This window comes from Zootoca vivipara, chromosome 2 (assembly GCF_963506605.1).
Source record: "Zootoca vivipara chromosome 2, rZooViv1.1, whole genome shotgun sequence".
Lineage (NCBI taxonomy): Eukaryota > Metazoa > Chordata > Lepidosauria > Squamata > Lacertidae > Zootoca > Zootoca vivipara.
The window spans coordinates 122,193,389-122,210,059 of NC_083277.1; the positions used below are offsets into that span (position 1 = coordinate 122,193,389).

General features: G+C 44.5%; 1 protein-coding gene across 6 annotated transcripts in view; it reads right to left on the minus strand.

The window, feature by feature from the left end:
* LRP1 (LDL receptor related protein 1) overlaps window positions 1-16,671 on the minus strand; it is a 335,312-nt gene that overhangs the window by 249,202 nt on the left and 69,439 nt on the right. The gene's annotated exons all lie outside the window — the stretch shown is intronic.

Genomic DNA, 16,671 nt, shown 5'->3' on the forward strand with positions numbered 1-16,671 from the left:
GTGCTGGGATGGGTATCCTGTGCCCCTTTCATACAGTGTTGGACTCCAACTCCTATCAGTCCCAGCCAGCATGAGAATTGTAGTCTAACAATATCTAGCTGGTTGCCCATCCCTGTTCTAACCTACCCATTCTGCCTTTCAGTTGACAATGGGCTTTTGTCCACCATTTAATGACCATGTAACTCTGAATTCACTTTAAATATCAGCCTGACCACAAACACACAGAAATTGGAAGCATCCTCGTGTAAATTATATGTCTATGAATGTAAACTATGAGCCAGGAAATCCGCAGTTCATAACTTAATCACACACTCAATGGATGGCTATTATTTTTAATAATTATATTCTGATTTTTTATTTTATTTTTTACTGAGCCCTTCTCCCCAAGGTACCACAGTGGGTCACAATGATTAAAATACCACAACCACTATGCAAATCACTATTCATTCAGAATCAGGCCTGCCCCTGACACCTGGCAGTAATATGAGCCTGCCTTACAGAACTGCGGTGAGACTTAGGACTCATCCACTCTTCTGCTTGCCCTGCCACTTTCCCTTGGGGAAATCCGCTGGTCGCAGCTGAATCAGAGCAAACAATTGATTTTTTTCTAGACTGACTTCACTCCAATTTTGCACTAAACAGCCGGTTTTATTGGGCAAAGCCAAAACCGCTCAGACCTGTGCCTAGAAAGAGGAGAAGCAGAAGTGTGGAAGAGCCCTTACAGAGAAAATGGAAAGGAAGCACACTGGAACTTGAAACGTGCTCTATAGCAGCCTTGAAAATATATTAGGTATTATTAAACTTTTCCCTCCTCCCATCAACAAATAATAGAGTAACGTTATTTCTATAGCAATAAACAAAGATCCAGAACAGATCCACACCACTGTGTCCTGGATCAAAAATGGCTAATCCGGTGCTTCCCAGATGTCACTGGTTTATAACTCCCATCACCCCTGACCATTTGGTGTACTAGCTGAGGATGATAGGAGTTGCCATCCAGCAACCTGTGGGCGGCCACAGGTTCCGCATCCGTGGCTCTGGGGTATCTGTCACTGGGACAGGAAGGCTTGCAGTGCTGGGATTCCCAATGCTGGCAATATGAGTGTGGGCACTAAACAGGTTAACCCACCGACTCATTCTCCCAGGTCAAGGCTGCAGTCTCTGCCGTTGCTGTCTGAGCATACAGGGGGCTAATCAGTTTCCCTCCTGATGTTAACGTGATCTGGGCCCTTAGTTTTGTTCGATTATACTCTCCAAGTGGTGACTTCTCCATGGGATGAGGCACACGGAATAGCCTCTTCTGAAGTGGTAACTGCAATGGGAACATCTGATGTCATTATTTCTACATGGAACAGTTCCTCTGTGCAAACACGGCATATGTTTGACTAAAGGGTGGCTTTCAGAAGGCTGCTTATCCCTTCCAAGCCTCCACATTTGGAAAACAGGTACACTTCTGTGGTGCGTTGTTGATATGGTGGTCTTTGGAGTTGAAAAACATATACACTGTTTTCAAGGGAAGAGGTAAACAGTGGGGAAGCAATGAAAATAATGTTTCCACAGAATTCTTCCCCCTCCAATCTGGACTACTGAATGCTGACAAAACACCACATTAAGCTCTGTGAGGTCTGTGACGTTAAAACTCAAAGAATGTTCTCCATGATTCAGCTGCCATTATGGCCAGAAGACGACTGAATGAGGGGTGAACAAGATGTGCACTTAAATATGTAGCAGGCAGCTGTACATATTTTCCTTAACTAGCTACAGGGATGGAGATAGCTGGATTCCCATGGTGAAAGCAAAAAAGCAGGAAGGGCACATATCTCTTCATTCTCCCAACGCGACTGGAAAGGAGATCTGCCACCAGCACTAAGTGGGACTAGGAGCCTTAGAAGAAAGAGTGTCTAGTGGTGTCCATTTCAATTGAGGAGGTGATTAGGATTAGGAGTTTTAACCCTTCTCCTACCAAAGTCCAAATTAAAATCTCCCCCCAGCTGCTACTTATACCAGGAGGGAAGCTTCAATGGACACAACTGGGAGCCTTCCTCCCAATTTAAATAGGAAGTGGGCCAGATTTTATTGTTGAGACCACTCAGTGCAGGAGGGTTAAACTCTCCTTCCCACCCAATCCTGGTTAGATACATACAACACACCATGGTACATAATGTAGAACAGGGGTGAGGAACCTCCAGTCCATGGTCCAAATAAGGCCCAGCAGGGCTATTTTGGTCAAGCCACACCCACCTGCCAATCACACTGTTATGTGTGGGTCAGTAAAAAGGCAAGTAGGCTGGGCCAAAACATCAACTTGGTTGGGCAGGCTCAAGCACCAGGCTCCTGAAACGCTGGTGACCAATGGGACTTCAAAGCACAGTGCAGGACTTTCCCCAAGAAATGAAAGAAAGGGCGAAACAAAATAAGATGGGAGCAGTCAGGCCCTACAACATCCACACACCAGAGGAAGAGAAAAAAGTGGGGTGTAGTATTTAAAAGTGCCAGACATATCTAGGGAGACCCAGACTCAAATCCCCCACTTAACCATGAAGTTCCCTGGCTGATCTTGAGCCAATGACTCTCTCTCAGCCTAAATAAACTAGCTTCCTGCCCAGTGCAAGGGCTGTAGCTGCCTGGTTTAAAATTTTGTTTGTGCCTATTTTCTTGTCCCAATTTGATGACTGGGAATTAGTGCCTTCTCCGAATTCACCTGACTCAGCAGTATAAAAATAAAAGGACAAGTTGAACATATTTGCCAAAATGTAAAGACTGGTGCATCATGCCAACTCTGATGCCAACCAGGCATGGATTCTCTAAAAAGTGGGTTTAGCATACCATAAAAGTGATACCACATCCCAAGGAGACAGGTGTCACTTTTCAAGTATACTAAACCTGCTTTAGCAAAAGCACAAGGGCAGAAACCTTGACCCAGACAGTTGGATCTGTGGCTATTTGTCACAGCAGCTACACAGAACAGCAGCATTTAAGAGTAGCAGACCAGAGAACCCTGGGTTCAGATCTCTACTGCTAAACCTCAGACCAGTTACTCACTCTCTCTTGGCCCAACCTACATCACAGGGTTGTTGTGAAGATAAAATGGAAGGTGGAAGGAACATGCACACTGCCTTGAGCTCCTCAAAGGAAAGGCATGATATATGTAGTAAATAAACAGAAGCTAGCAAACAGCATACAGTACTTCCAATGTAGCACATGCTGAGGGCAAACAACAGCAGAGGTTGAGAGTCTAAAGAAGCCTTTGGCTACTCACTGTTGGGGACAGAATGTTGGGCTAGATGGACCTTGGCGTGGTCCAACAAATGCAGAGACTTATGACTAGAGCCTTACAACTTCCTCTGTTGTTCATCCCCACCATCTGTGCTCTGAATGTCTAACATAATACTAGACACTATTATATTCAAAGGACAAATTATACCATGACTGCCTCCTGCCAGGGCAAAGTGGATCTTCCTTCTTATTTACAAGGATTAAATTGGGATAAGGGATGCAAGGGTACAGGGAAGGCAGAAGATATGCTACTGCAGAAATCATACAACTTGTTTTAGGGCATTTGTAACACTGTTTGGTGGGCATTAATTCACACCACGTATCCTGCTGCTAGAGTCTATTCTTCAAGGAGGACATTCTACTTGATGCAGCTGTCATCTGCTAATTGCTGCCCATCTTCTATATGCCTCGGAGCTTTGTCCTATCACACATGTGCAAAATAATGAAAGCCAAAAAGTCAATGCTATTAGCACCAACTGAGGGGCTGTGCTGCAGAAGAGCAATTAAACCACAATCCAAGAAGTATCACAGCACCCAAGGAACAAATGGATTTGGAATAGGGCAAGGAGGTCTCTTGCTCTGCAGGCAACATGCTCCTGAAGCATCTAACCTAGAATTGTTGGCTGGAGGGGAACTCAAAGGCACTGATTATTTCAGGTGGCTCTCCCTAACTAAATCTAGGAGACGGAGACCCAGCCACCTGGAATAAACAAACCAAGTGCTTCTACCTTAACTCATCCAAACTAGAACCATGCCCAACTGATTACAGTAGATCTCATTTCCAAAGTCCCTGGGATTTGGGATGCATAAGAGTTCTGTGGCTCTCAAGTACCGTACTTCAGCTTCACCAGGCTGTAAGCTGGACTGTAAGGCCTAAAATGACTGCAGATTAAATCCTGACACAGGCAACTCTTAAGTGGATAACCTAAAGAGTCTGTAATGAAGGGGGGAATCAGTGCCTACAGTGTACCCAGCAGCTGAAGATCAGCTCAAGAGAGTTATAGGCTGCCAAAGCTCTAAGCTTATCTGTTATTATAATTGGATATTCCCGTTAAACTATCCCTATGGCTGACCCCTGGGACCTGCCACTCAGACACAAAAGGCAACCCACTATTCCTGGCCTGCCTTTCTCCTCTCCTCCTCGTCCCTCCACCCCCCAATTAATCTCATCCTGACGAGCCTGTCAAAGCGCTTTTGGAGAAACCCAAGCCTCGTCCTGGATTTACAGAGCTTTTCATGGCAACGATATCCTCCAAGGCCTCAAAATTGACAGAGCATGACCTCCTAGCTGAACAGCACCATGGGAACCAGCCTCCAGCAGCAACAGCAGCAGTAGCAGCAGCAGCACACCCTCTCCCTCTGCCTCACACCTCTGGAAAGTGGCAGTTACTGGGGTTGCTCTTCACACTGGAACATGGAAAGCTACCTTTGCACCAGGTATATGGCCATCTAGCCTAGTTTTCTCTACTCTGACTGGCAGGGTCTCAGGCAAAGGTCTTTCAGGTCCCCTTGCTATCTGGCGCTTTTTATTGAACAGGGATCGAACCTGGGCCTCCTGCATGCCAAGGATGTGCTCTATCACTGAAGTATACCTCCTCCCTCCCTCCCCACCCACTCCATTTCAGTGGGAGGCATCTGAACTCTGAATGGAGATCAAACTCACAAACAGAAAATGCAGTAAAATGACCCACAGGTCGCCAGGCAAGACTTGGCCAATTGCCATCCAGCTCCAACAAGGCCACAAAACCATGAGCCCTCTTTCATGTGACAGAGAAAATGGTAGCAAGAGTGCCAAAATTGAGATTGTGACAGATACACATTCATGACAGATACACATTCTTTACATGTGAGCTTGTAAAGGACATAGGATGCAACATTTCTTCCCAAACAGAAAAGTCTGCACAGTACAGTGGTGCCTCGACTTATGAATTTAATCCGTTCCAAAGGCACCTTCGTAAATCGAAAAATTCGTAAGTCAAAAAACACCATAGGAATGCATTGAAAATGGAAAAATCCGTAAGTCGAAGCAACCCTATCTAAAAATTCGTAAGTCGAAAAATCCCTATCTAAAACCACCACATTTCTCCCCCCCCCGGTAAGTGCGAGGCCATTACCCCCATTCGTAAGTAGAAAAATTTGGTTGTCAAGTTGTTTCTAAGTCGAGGTACCACTGTACAACACAAAAACACATGTTGCTGAGAAGGTGGCCCCAATTCTCAGAAGATGAGTTAGATTAGTTCCTATGTCCTCTCCACACTGATTATGCAAAGGCAAGCATGCTTAAAGATCAGGCTAAGGGAGCCAGTGTGGTGTAGTGTTTAAGAGCAGTAGACTCGTAATCTGGGGAACCTGGTTCGCTTCCCCGCTCCTCCACATGCAGCTGCTGGGTGACCTTGGGCTAGTCACACTTCTCTGAAGTCTCTCAGCCTCACTCACCTCACAGAGTCTTTGTTGTGGGGGAGGAAGGAAAGGAAGATTGTTAGCCGCTTTGAGACTCCTTTTGGGTAGTGATAAAGCGGGATATCAAATCCAAACTCTTCTTCTTCTTCTAAAGCTCAGCCTGGCTAAATTCTACTGAGGTCTGAAATATGATCATGTCCTCCTGGGTTTCATGATACAGAGGAAGGGAAAGTTGAGTGTAGTCGGAAACACACTCTGGACTTTAAGAAGGCCAATTTTAAAAAGCTGAAGGAGCTACTGGGTGTGATCCTGTGGCCAGAAATACTCAAAGAGAAGGGAGTCCCAAGATGGATGAGAGATTCTAAAGGGAGAAATATTGAAGGCCCAAATGCAGACATTGCCAACAAGAAAGAAAAGGGTGAGGTATCTCAGGAAACTGGTGTGGCTGCATAAGGAGCTTACAGATGAGCTGAGAGTTAAGAAAGGCATGTATAAGAAACGGAAGAAAGGGGAAATCACAAAGGAGTAGACATGAGTAGCCAACAGTTGCAGGGGGAAAGTCAGGCTGGCTAAAGCTCAGAATGAGCTCAGGCTTGCAAGAGATGTTAGAAATAATAATAAAGGCTTCTTCAGCTATGTCTGAAGTAAGAGAAAGAACAAGCAAGTTGTAGGGCTTCTGCACTGAGAAGACAGAGCAATGCTATTGGGTGACAGAGAGAAGGTGGAACTACTCAACACCTACTTTGCCTCTGTCTTCACCCACAAGGAAGGTGATGTCCAACCTGGTGATAACAAATGATGGGAGCTGCAGCCCATGATAGGAAAAGAGGTAGGAAGGGAACTTAAAAGGAATACAGTGGTAACTCGGTTTATGAACACAATTGGTTCTGGAAGTCTGTTCATAAACTGAAGCGTTCATAAACTGAAGTGAACTTTCCCACTGAAAGTAATGGAAAGTAGATTAATCTGTTCCAGACAGTCCGCGGAGTACTTAAACTGAAGCGTTCATAAACTGAAGCATGGGTGTAATTGGTTCCGGAAGTCTGTTCATAAACTGAAGCGTTCATAAACTGAAGCGTTCATAAACTGAAGCGAACTTTCCCATTGAAAGTAATGGAAAATGAATTAATCCGTTCCAGATGGGTCCGCGGCGTTCATAAACCGAAAATTCATAAACCGAGGTGTTCATAAACCGAGGTTCCACTGTACTTCAAAGGAATTCAAATCTCAAATCTTCAAAAAAGAAGACCCAGGTAACGACCGGTGAGCTTGACATAAATACCAAGAAAGGTCATACAGTCTGTCGGTGAGCACTTAGAAAAGGATGCTGCGATTACTAAGATCCAGCATGAGTTTATCAAAAATAAGTTGTGCCAGACCAATCTCTTTTTTCTTTTTTTGATGGAATTAAAAGATTGGTGGATCAGGGAAATGCTGTGGAAATAGTGTATCTTGATTTCACTAAGGCTTTTGACAAAGTCCCTCATGATATTCTCCTGGAAAGAAGTGTCAAGTGGGGTCACACAGGGTTCTGTCCTAGGCCAATTGTTGTCCAGCTGTTGTTCAATTTGATAATTTGCTTATGACACCAAACTGGGAGGTGTAGCTAATGCCACAGAGGACAGATTCAGAATTCAAAATGACCTTAACAGATTGGAAAACCGAGTGCAAACTAACAAAATGAATTTCAATAGGGACAAATGTAAGGTTCTGCACTCAGGCCGGAAGAACCAGATGCACAAATATGAGATGGGGGACACCTGGCTTACCAGCTGTACATATGAAAAGGATCTAGGGGTCTTGGTGGACCACAAGCTTAACATAAGTCAACAGTGTGATGCAGCAGCACAAAAGGCTAATGCTATTCTAGGCTTCATCAACAGAAGTATGGTGTCCAGAACATGGGAAGTAATAGTACCACTCTATTCTACCTTGGTCAGACCACATCTGGAATACTGTGTTCAATTCTGGGCACCACAATTTAAGAAGGATGCTGACAAGCTGGAACATGTTCAGAGAAGGGCAACTAAGATACTCAAGGGTCTAGAAGCCAAGCCTTATGAGGAATGGTTGAAGGAGCTGGGTATGTTTAGCCTGGAAAAGAGGAGACTGAGAAATGATAGCCATCTCAAGGACTATCACATGGAAGAGAGAGCAAGCTTGTTTTCTCCTGCTCAGGAGGGTAGGACTTGGACCAATGGCTTCAAGCTCCAAGAAAGGAGATTCCGACTAAACATCAGGAAAAACTTTCTGACAGTAAGAGCTGTTCAACTTGGATTGGTAGGTTGAGGACTCTCCTTCCTTGGAGGTTTTTAAGCAGAGGTTGGATGGCCATCTGTCATGGATTCTCTAGCTAAGATTCCTTCACTGAACTCATTCAATTGGGCTAGATGGCCTTGGGACCCTTCCAACTCTACAATTCCATGCTTCTATGAATGCAAGACACAGGTCATTCTCAGGCTACAATGATTCTGCAGCCTCCAGCCTTCCCAGGGTCAATAAATTTGTTGCTGGTGCCTAAGGGTTTGAAATATTTACATATTTCTGTGGGGAGCCTTTGGGACCATTAAAAAAAAGAGTTAAGACTAACCCATAGGAATTTGAAACACACTCCCTCTCTGGTCATAACACCTTTTTGCACATAGTTCCATCCCAGTGGCTTTCATGGAAGATCCAGGCAAACACATTTACCTCTGCACAAAAATTATGCAGGAGCCTCTTTAAATAAAAAGTAACAGATTTTAAAAAGCACTCTTAGAATGAATGTGCCAAAGGTCCTGAGATGTCAAGATAGACATTAACAGAGGGATACGTTTTTTGTTTTGTTAAAAGAAAAAAAAAGAAAAAAGCCAGTCGTGATGAATCAAGTTTTTTTTTCCTGTGGCTGCAGTGCTTTTTAAAGTTTAAGTTAAAGCAGATGTGGCAGCCAAAGCTGTTCTTTATGCAGAAGAGTTCTCAACTTAGGAAAGAAAGGGCCCTTCATACTGGGTATAAAGTCCAGTTCAGATTGCCAGGGAATTGTACAGCTGCAAGGCCTCCCATTTTCAAATGCTCCCCCTCTTTAGCAGCCAGGATATTCAAGCGCCAACTTGCTAAAAATAAAAAGCAGGAAGCTATTCCGGCAGAAGAGAAAGGATCTCTCTCTCTCTCTCTTAAGTTTCCAAGCATGGCCAGTTTTTTTTCACTGCTTTCAGGTCTCCACTGTGAAAATTCAAAGAGCCTATTAGATAAGCCCACGGGTCTTCAGCTCTGTTCTTCCTTTTCTTCTCTAATACTTTATGTGAAATAGAACCTTAGCAGCTACCTTGGCTTCTGCAGCCTTGACACAAGCCATCCAAACATTGGGCAAAGACAGGACTTTTGAAGATACGTAGTCCAACCATTTGTCTGGTCTTGGATCACAAATCCTTCAGTTAAGCAAACAGAAAAAAAAAATACTGGCCAACATGTTGGGTGAGATCACCCCAGAAATGTAGACCTGACGTGAACCGATGCAGCCATAGCTGCCTGAGACTGTGCTTTCTGTGTGCGGTTCTTTTCAGAGAAGCTCCTGTGAGTTCAGAGAAGCTCCTGAGGTTCTGTGGCCCTGTCAGCATCCAGCCACAAAGCCAATTCTCAGACACCTACTGGGCGGGAGTCTCTGAAGGGATGCAAACCAAGTGAAACAGAACAGGATGTTTGTTACATGTTGGCAAATGGGGTATGAATGGGTAAGCACTGGAAAAACACCACCCTATGCCTTTGATTCAGCAGGTTTTAAGAGCCAGTTCAGACAACACGTTTGCCAGTTTACTTGGGTGAACAACTTCTTGCAGAAGTGGTCTGCTAGAGTTGGTCGTACATAGGATTATGGCTATATGCCAGCAAGTTTGGAAAACTCAGCAATGGCCAGAGGATTGGAGAAGATCAGTCTACATCCCAATTCCAAAGAGGGGCAGTGCCAAAGAATGTTCCACCTACCGCACAATTGCGCTCATTTCACACGCTAGCAAGGTTATGCTTAAAATTCTACAAGGCAGGCTTAGGCAGTATGTGGACCGAGAACTCCCAGAAGTGCAAGCTGGATTTCGAAAGGGCAGAGGAACCAGAGACCAAATAGCAAACATGCGCTGGATTATGGAGAAAGCTAGAGAGTTCCAGAAAAACGTCTACTTCTGCTTCATTGACTATGCAAAAGCCTTTGACTGTGTCAACCACAGCAAACTATGGCAAGTTCTTAAAGAAATGGGAGTGCCTGATCACCTCATCTGTCTCCTGAGAAATCTCTATGTGGAACAAGAAGCTACAGTTAGAACTGGATATGGAACAACTGATTGGTTCAAAATTGGGAAAGGAGTACGACAAGGTTGTATATTGTCTCCCTGCTTATTTAACTTATATGCAGAATTCATCATGCGAAAGGCTGGACTAGATGAATCCCAAGCCGGAATTAAGATTGCCGGAAGAAATATCAACAACCTCAGATATTCAGATGACACAACCTTGATGGCAGAAAGCGAGGAGGAATTAAAGAACCTTTTAATGAGGGTGAAAGAGGAGAGCGCAAAATATGGTCTGAAGCTCAACATCAAAAAAACCAAGATCATGGCCACCGGTCCCATCACCTCCTGGCAAATAGAAGGGGAAGAAATGGAGGCAGTGAGAGATTTTACTTTCTTGGGCTCCTTGATCACTGCAGATGGTGACAGCAGTCACGAAATTAAAAGACGCCTGCTTCTTGGGAGAAAAGCAATGACAAACCTAGACAGCATCTTAAAAAGCAGAGACATCACCTTGCCGACAAAGGTCCGTATAGTTAAAGCTATGGTTTTCCCAGTAGTGATGTATGGAAGTGAGAGCTGGACCATAAAGAAGGCTGATCGCCGAAGAATTGATGCTTTTGAATTATGGTGCTGGAGGAGACTCTTGAGAGTCCCACGGACTGCTAGAAGATCAAACCTATCCATTCTTAAGGAAATCAGCCCTGAGTGCTCCCTGGAAGGACAGATCGTGAAGCTGAGGCTCCAATACTTTGGCCACCTCATGAGAAGAGAAGACTCCTTGGAAAAGACCCTGATGTTGGGAAAGATTGAGGGCACTAGGAGAAGGGGACGACAGAGGACAAGATGGTTGGACAGTGTTCTCGAAGCTACGAACATGAGTTTGACCAAACTGCGGGAGGCAGTGCAAGACAGGAGTGCCTGGCGTGCTATGGTCCATGGGGTCACGAAGAGTCGGACACGACTAAACGACTAAACAACAACAGGATTATGGCTCAAGGTACACCATGAGGGTGATGTTTTTGTCCCTCGGTAGCTTTGTTGTTGTTTTTGTAAAAACTAACATCAACCTGGGTAAGCTGTGAGTTGGGACAGCAATAGGGCAAACTGAGAAAATCCTTTTAATTTATTGAATTTATATACCACCCTATCTGGGACACAGGTGGCGCTGTGGGTTAAACCACAGAGCCTAGGCCTAGGGCTTGCTGATCAGAAGGTTGGCGGTTCAAATCCGTGCGACGGGGTGAGCTCCCGTTGTTCGGTCCCAGCTCCTGCCAACCTAGCAGTTCGAAAACACGTCAAAGTGCAAGTAGATAAATGGGTACCGCCTCCAAGCGGGAAGGTAAATTGTGTTTCCGTGCACTGCTCTGGTTCGACAGAAGCGGCTTTGTCATGCTGGCCAAATGACCTGGAAGCTGTATGCTGGCTCCCTCGGCCAATAACATGAGATGAGCGCCACAACCCCAGAGTCGGTCACGACTGGACCTAATGGTCAGGGGTCCTTTTACCTTTACCTTTTACCACCCTATACCCTCTGGAAGATTTTCCGGCTCAGACATATTCTCCCCATACCTTGCTGTTTTCACCCAAGGGAGATTCCATATCTCCCTTATAGCCCGCCCCCCCACCCAGTTTCCCAACACACAGGTGAAAAAGCAGTTGGGGGGGGGGTACGTTTGCCTAAAAATATAAGGATTAAGCAGCCTCTCTGCCCCACTCTTTCTCCATCCCAATTCATATATTACTGATGTGATTCTTACCAAACAAACCAACAAACAAACATGGAAGTCAGCTGCAATGTGCAGCTTGAGCTACAGATTTTTATGTTAACAAAACAAGAGTTGAAGGCCTGATGCTACTCTGCTCACACTTGTAGACTACTCAATAAGTAAAGGCTTGCATGAGTTAGCCATCTGGATAGCCAGCTATATATTCCTATTCTCATCCCCATTAGATGAACTGGGCACACTAGATCACTTCCCTTTTTATCTTACTTTCTTTTTATCTTCTGTCATGGCTATTTTAATCACAAAGCCTGTCAAGGGGAGCCTTCATCAAATTCGGAAGTCTCAGGATTGAACTGCATAGCTGCACCAGGGAGATTCATGTACGCTATCCTGAGCCATTTTTCTTCCACAGTTACAGATTGTTCAGGTCCAAACATGACCTTAAGATCATTGGGTCTCAACAGATGCAACAGATCCAATGGCTTCCCACCACTCACCTTGTAATAATCCACTGAACAGCCCTACTGTATATCCTAAAATGCTTTTTTTTAAATACTTGAATTAATGAGCTAGAGATCAGATGGTTAGAAATAAGAAGCAGGGTCTTTTCTGTGTCAATGAAATTCTCTCCCTGGAGACTATCATTGTTACCAAATTGTTTTATTTGATGAAGCATTTCAGGAAGGAGGAATATAAGGAGCTTTTTTAAAAGGATCTGACTCAGCTGCTGTTTTATCCTCCATTTTAAGTCTTTGTTATATTTTCTATTATTTGCATTTATTTTGCTAGCTAACCTTGTTATGTTCTTGGTAGAAAAGGCAGGCAGGACATACATATTTTCAATAAGCAAAGCTGGAAAAGAGCTGTATAGTGCAGGGCCCCAAACTAAGGCCCGGGGGCCGGATGTGGCCCAATCGCCTTCTAAATCCGGCCCGCGGACGGTCCGGGAATCAGCATGTTTTTACATGAGTAGAATGTGTCCTTTTATTTTAAATGCATCTCTGGGTTATTTGTGGGGCATAGGAATTCGTTCATCCCCCCCCCCAAATAATTATTATTATTATTATTATTATTATTATTATTATTGTTGTTGTTATTATTATTATTTACTATTTATACCCCGCCCATCTGGCTGGGTTTCCCCAGCCACTCTGGGCGGCTTACAACAGAAAAATGAAATAAAACAATTAAACATTAAAAGCCTCCCTAAAATATATAGTTTGGCCCCCCACAAGGTCTGAGGGACAGTTCACCGGCCCCCTGCTGAAAAAGTTTGCTGACCCCTAGTATAGTGCTATCAGGAACGCCCAGAGGCAGCAGAGATCACAGCCTCCAGAGCACACTATGGTAGCTGCAGAATATTACTGTTCCTGCTTGATATTTAGAAATGTATGATGAACTGATTTACGGTAAATAAGATTGCTAAAAATGGAGTCGTACCATGTCAGTGGTTTTTGGCAGTCATGCTTACTTTATTCTGCATTGTGCAATTATATAATTTTTGTAATAATTTATTTCTATTGATTAGATATGTTTATTCATTTCTCTTTCATTTTAAAGTTATCTCTGAAGGTCAATATCTGCTGATTTCAAAATACATTAGGGACTTGATTTGGCTCTGTTTTACTTTGACCTCCATGCCACTACCAGTCTGCATCTCATTACAACCATAGGGCCTAACAACGAATAAGCTTAAGCCTGGCTGTGCCTTCATATACTTCTTACACCAAAAATGGTGCTGGTGTTTCAAAGTGCTGCTGAGAGGCAGAAAAGCCTGTGGAAAAGTAACCAGAATCTGCAGAAATAAAGTAATCTGCTTTATACTAAGTCAGACCACTGGCCCATCTAGCTCAGTATTGTCTACACTGACCAGCAGCAGTTCTCTGGGGTTTCAGACAGGGGACATTCCCACCCCTACCTGGAGATGTCAGGAATTGAACCTAGTACCTTTTGCATGCAAAGCTGGTGCTCTCCACTGAGCTCTTTGCAGTGTTGTTGCTACTAGTACTACCAAGATCCACAACTACATAACATTTTTCTCTCGTGAATAATCTAGAGTGTCAGATGTTGCACCACTGTGAGAGCTTAGCAAGTGTTGACCTGAGTAAGAGACAACTGGGAGAACCTTGCAAAAGTAGCACACCAATAATTTTAAAATTAGATGCTCTCCATGGTAGTTTGTGTTCATAAAGGAGCGTACAGAACTCCTCACCATGTTGCTCTAGGTGTGCACTGATCCTGTGACACACCATAATAAGTATAACAAATGTAGTACCAATGTAAGAAGAGCATTGCTGAATTAGGTCAAAGTCCCATTTAGTCCAGCATCCTGTTCTCACAGTGGCCAACCAGCTATCTATGGGAAGTCTGCCAGCAGGACCTGAGTGCAACAACCCCACTTGAGATTCCCAGCAGTGGGTATTCAGTGGCATGCTGCCTCTGACAGTGGAAGTAGGACTAGCAGCCACTGATAGTCCTAAACTCTGTCTAATCCTCTTTGAAAGCCATCCAAACTGGTGGTCATCACTACATCTCCTGAAAGTGAATTCTATAGCTATGTGCTAATACCAAATGAATAAGTTCTGTACCTTCTTTTGCCCGTTCTGAATCTTCCAACATTCAGCCTCATTGGATGACCCTAACTTATATTATTACGAGAGATGGCAGAGAAAACCTCTTCCTATCTCCACACCAGCGCATTTACCCAATATATCCTAGGATTGCTTCAAGGCTACGCTGCAATTCAGACCCGCGAGGGCATGCTCGAAGGGGGCTGTGGAATGTGAGATGTTCATTCTGCTGTCCACCTCATTCAAGCACACAGAAGAGCCCAGAGTATAAACATGCTTTAAAATTAATTGATTTTTTTTAGACTTAATTTCCTGCCTTAAGCATATACAGCAACACTTGAATTTTTAAATAGGCACCATGAGGGAGATGAGCAGTCTCACCTCCAGCAGACAGTTAACTGCTTTAAGCTAAGGCATTATGCCATAATCAGACATTATGGAAATAAGTGTTTACATGTTCAGAGCTCATCCTGCTGAGATATAAAGGCTCTAAATAGCACATCAGATAAAGGTAAAGGTAAAGGGACCCCTGACCATTACGTCCAGTCGTGACCGACTCTGGGGTTGCACACTCATCTCGCATTATTGGCCGAGGGAGCCGGCGTATAGCTTCCAGGTCACGTGGCCAGCATGACAAAGCCACTTCTGGCGAACCAGAGCAGCACACGGAAACGCCGTTTACCTTCCTGCTGTAGCAGTTCCCATTTATCTACTTGCATTTTGACGTGCTTTCGAACTGCTAGGTTGGCAGGAGCTGGGACCGAGCAACGGGAGCTCACCCCGTCACAGGGATTCGAACCGCCGACCTTCTGATCCGCAAGCCCTGGGCTCAGTGGTTTAACCCACAGCGCCACCTGGGTCCCAGCACATCAGATGCTGATCTGCAATGTAATAGAATCCAGACCAAAATGGAGTTTTTGTAGGATCAAACCCCGTAAGCAGCAACCCAGCTACGATTCCCTCATCCTTGCTTTCCCTTATCCCAATGTGTCCTTTCCAAGCTCTACCTCTCTAACTTTCTGTCAGAGAAGGCAAATGGTTTGGTTCTGACTTTAGCAAAGGAAGCAGCACTGGCAATAAACATGGATAGGAGTGAGGCTGATGTGTAAAGTAGATGTTCCTAATGGCACAACAAAACATAGCATCTTTTCCCAGATCATGCCCTCCCATACTATCCCCAGGGGCAAACCACAGCAAAGAGATCTCCATTCTAGTCTACCCTGCTAGTCTTCCCCCACCCCCTTGCAAATGCCAGGCAACTAGCACTAGGCAGACAGGCTGGCCAGGCGTTGTAGGGGAGTATCCCTGGAAGTGTCAAAGCCAAACAACAAGCGTCACCTCCCTACCGTCACTATTTTGCAGGAGGGATTCCAGCGCATACCTGAAATGCAGGTTTGGGCAATTGAAGTGAATTAAAGCACTGTGTCACCTTAGCAAATCCACCTTTTTCAAACAAAAAACAAAAAACTTCTTGTGGTTTGGAAAGTGAGGGGGGAAAGTGTGGGATCAAATAATGATCAATGGGAGGACATTTCCATAAGAAGAGCCCTGCTGGATCAGGCCAGTGGTCAATCTATTCCAGCATATCCTGTTCTCACAGTGGCACCCAGGTGTCCCCATGGGAAGCCCACAAGCCCTTGCAAGAAAACCAGAATGGGTGCTCAATAAAGAGCATGCAGGGGGCTGTGGCCAATGGTTGTTCTACTCAGAGTAGACTCATTGAAATGATGACCATGACTAACTAAGGCCCATTAATTTCAGTGAGTCTACTCTGACTAAAACATAGCTGGATACAACCCAGTCTCTAAGCAACATGAAAGCTTTGTGCATGCAAATCAGGGTGAGTGCCCAATAGAGAGGTTGCCTGGGGAAGCCCAAGCCCACAAGCCACGCCACTAAGGAACAAAAAGATCACCCCATCTCCACTACACATGCCAGGCATAAAGGGATGCCCCTGCCAGAGGGCGGGGAAACTGCTTCTGCAAAGGAAACAGCACTGGCAATAAATATGGAATGGAATGAGGTTGATTTGCAAAACAGATGTTCCTTGAGGAGAAATAAATAAATCCATATGGCATTAATTATGGAGCACCCCCCCCCCACGCTTTCTTGTTATGCGAGTTCATATGACCTGTAAAACAGAAAAAGGCTCCAGAAATGCTTAACTCAAATACTTTAGGACCAGATATTCTACCAACGTCAGGCGAAGTTCCCAGAAATCCATGAAAGCTACATCATTCTAAGAGTGATCCTACTGTCTGAATTCTGCAGGAAATGACAAATGTTTTAGTTATCAGGGATGGGGCCATCAGTGGGTTTCTGCAAAGACTAGCAAGGGTCTGGAATAGTATTTCAAAGTCCTAAGCCAAGCATCAACAATTTTAGCAGCCAGCATCTAATTGTTGGACACCAATCCTTCCCAGAACTGAAATATTTTGA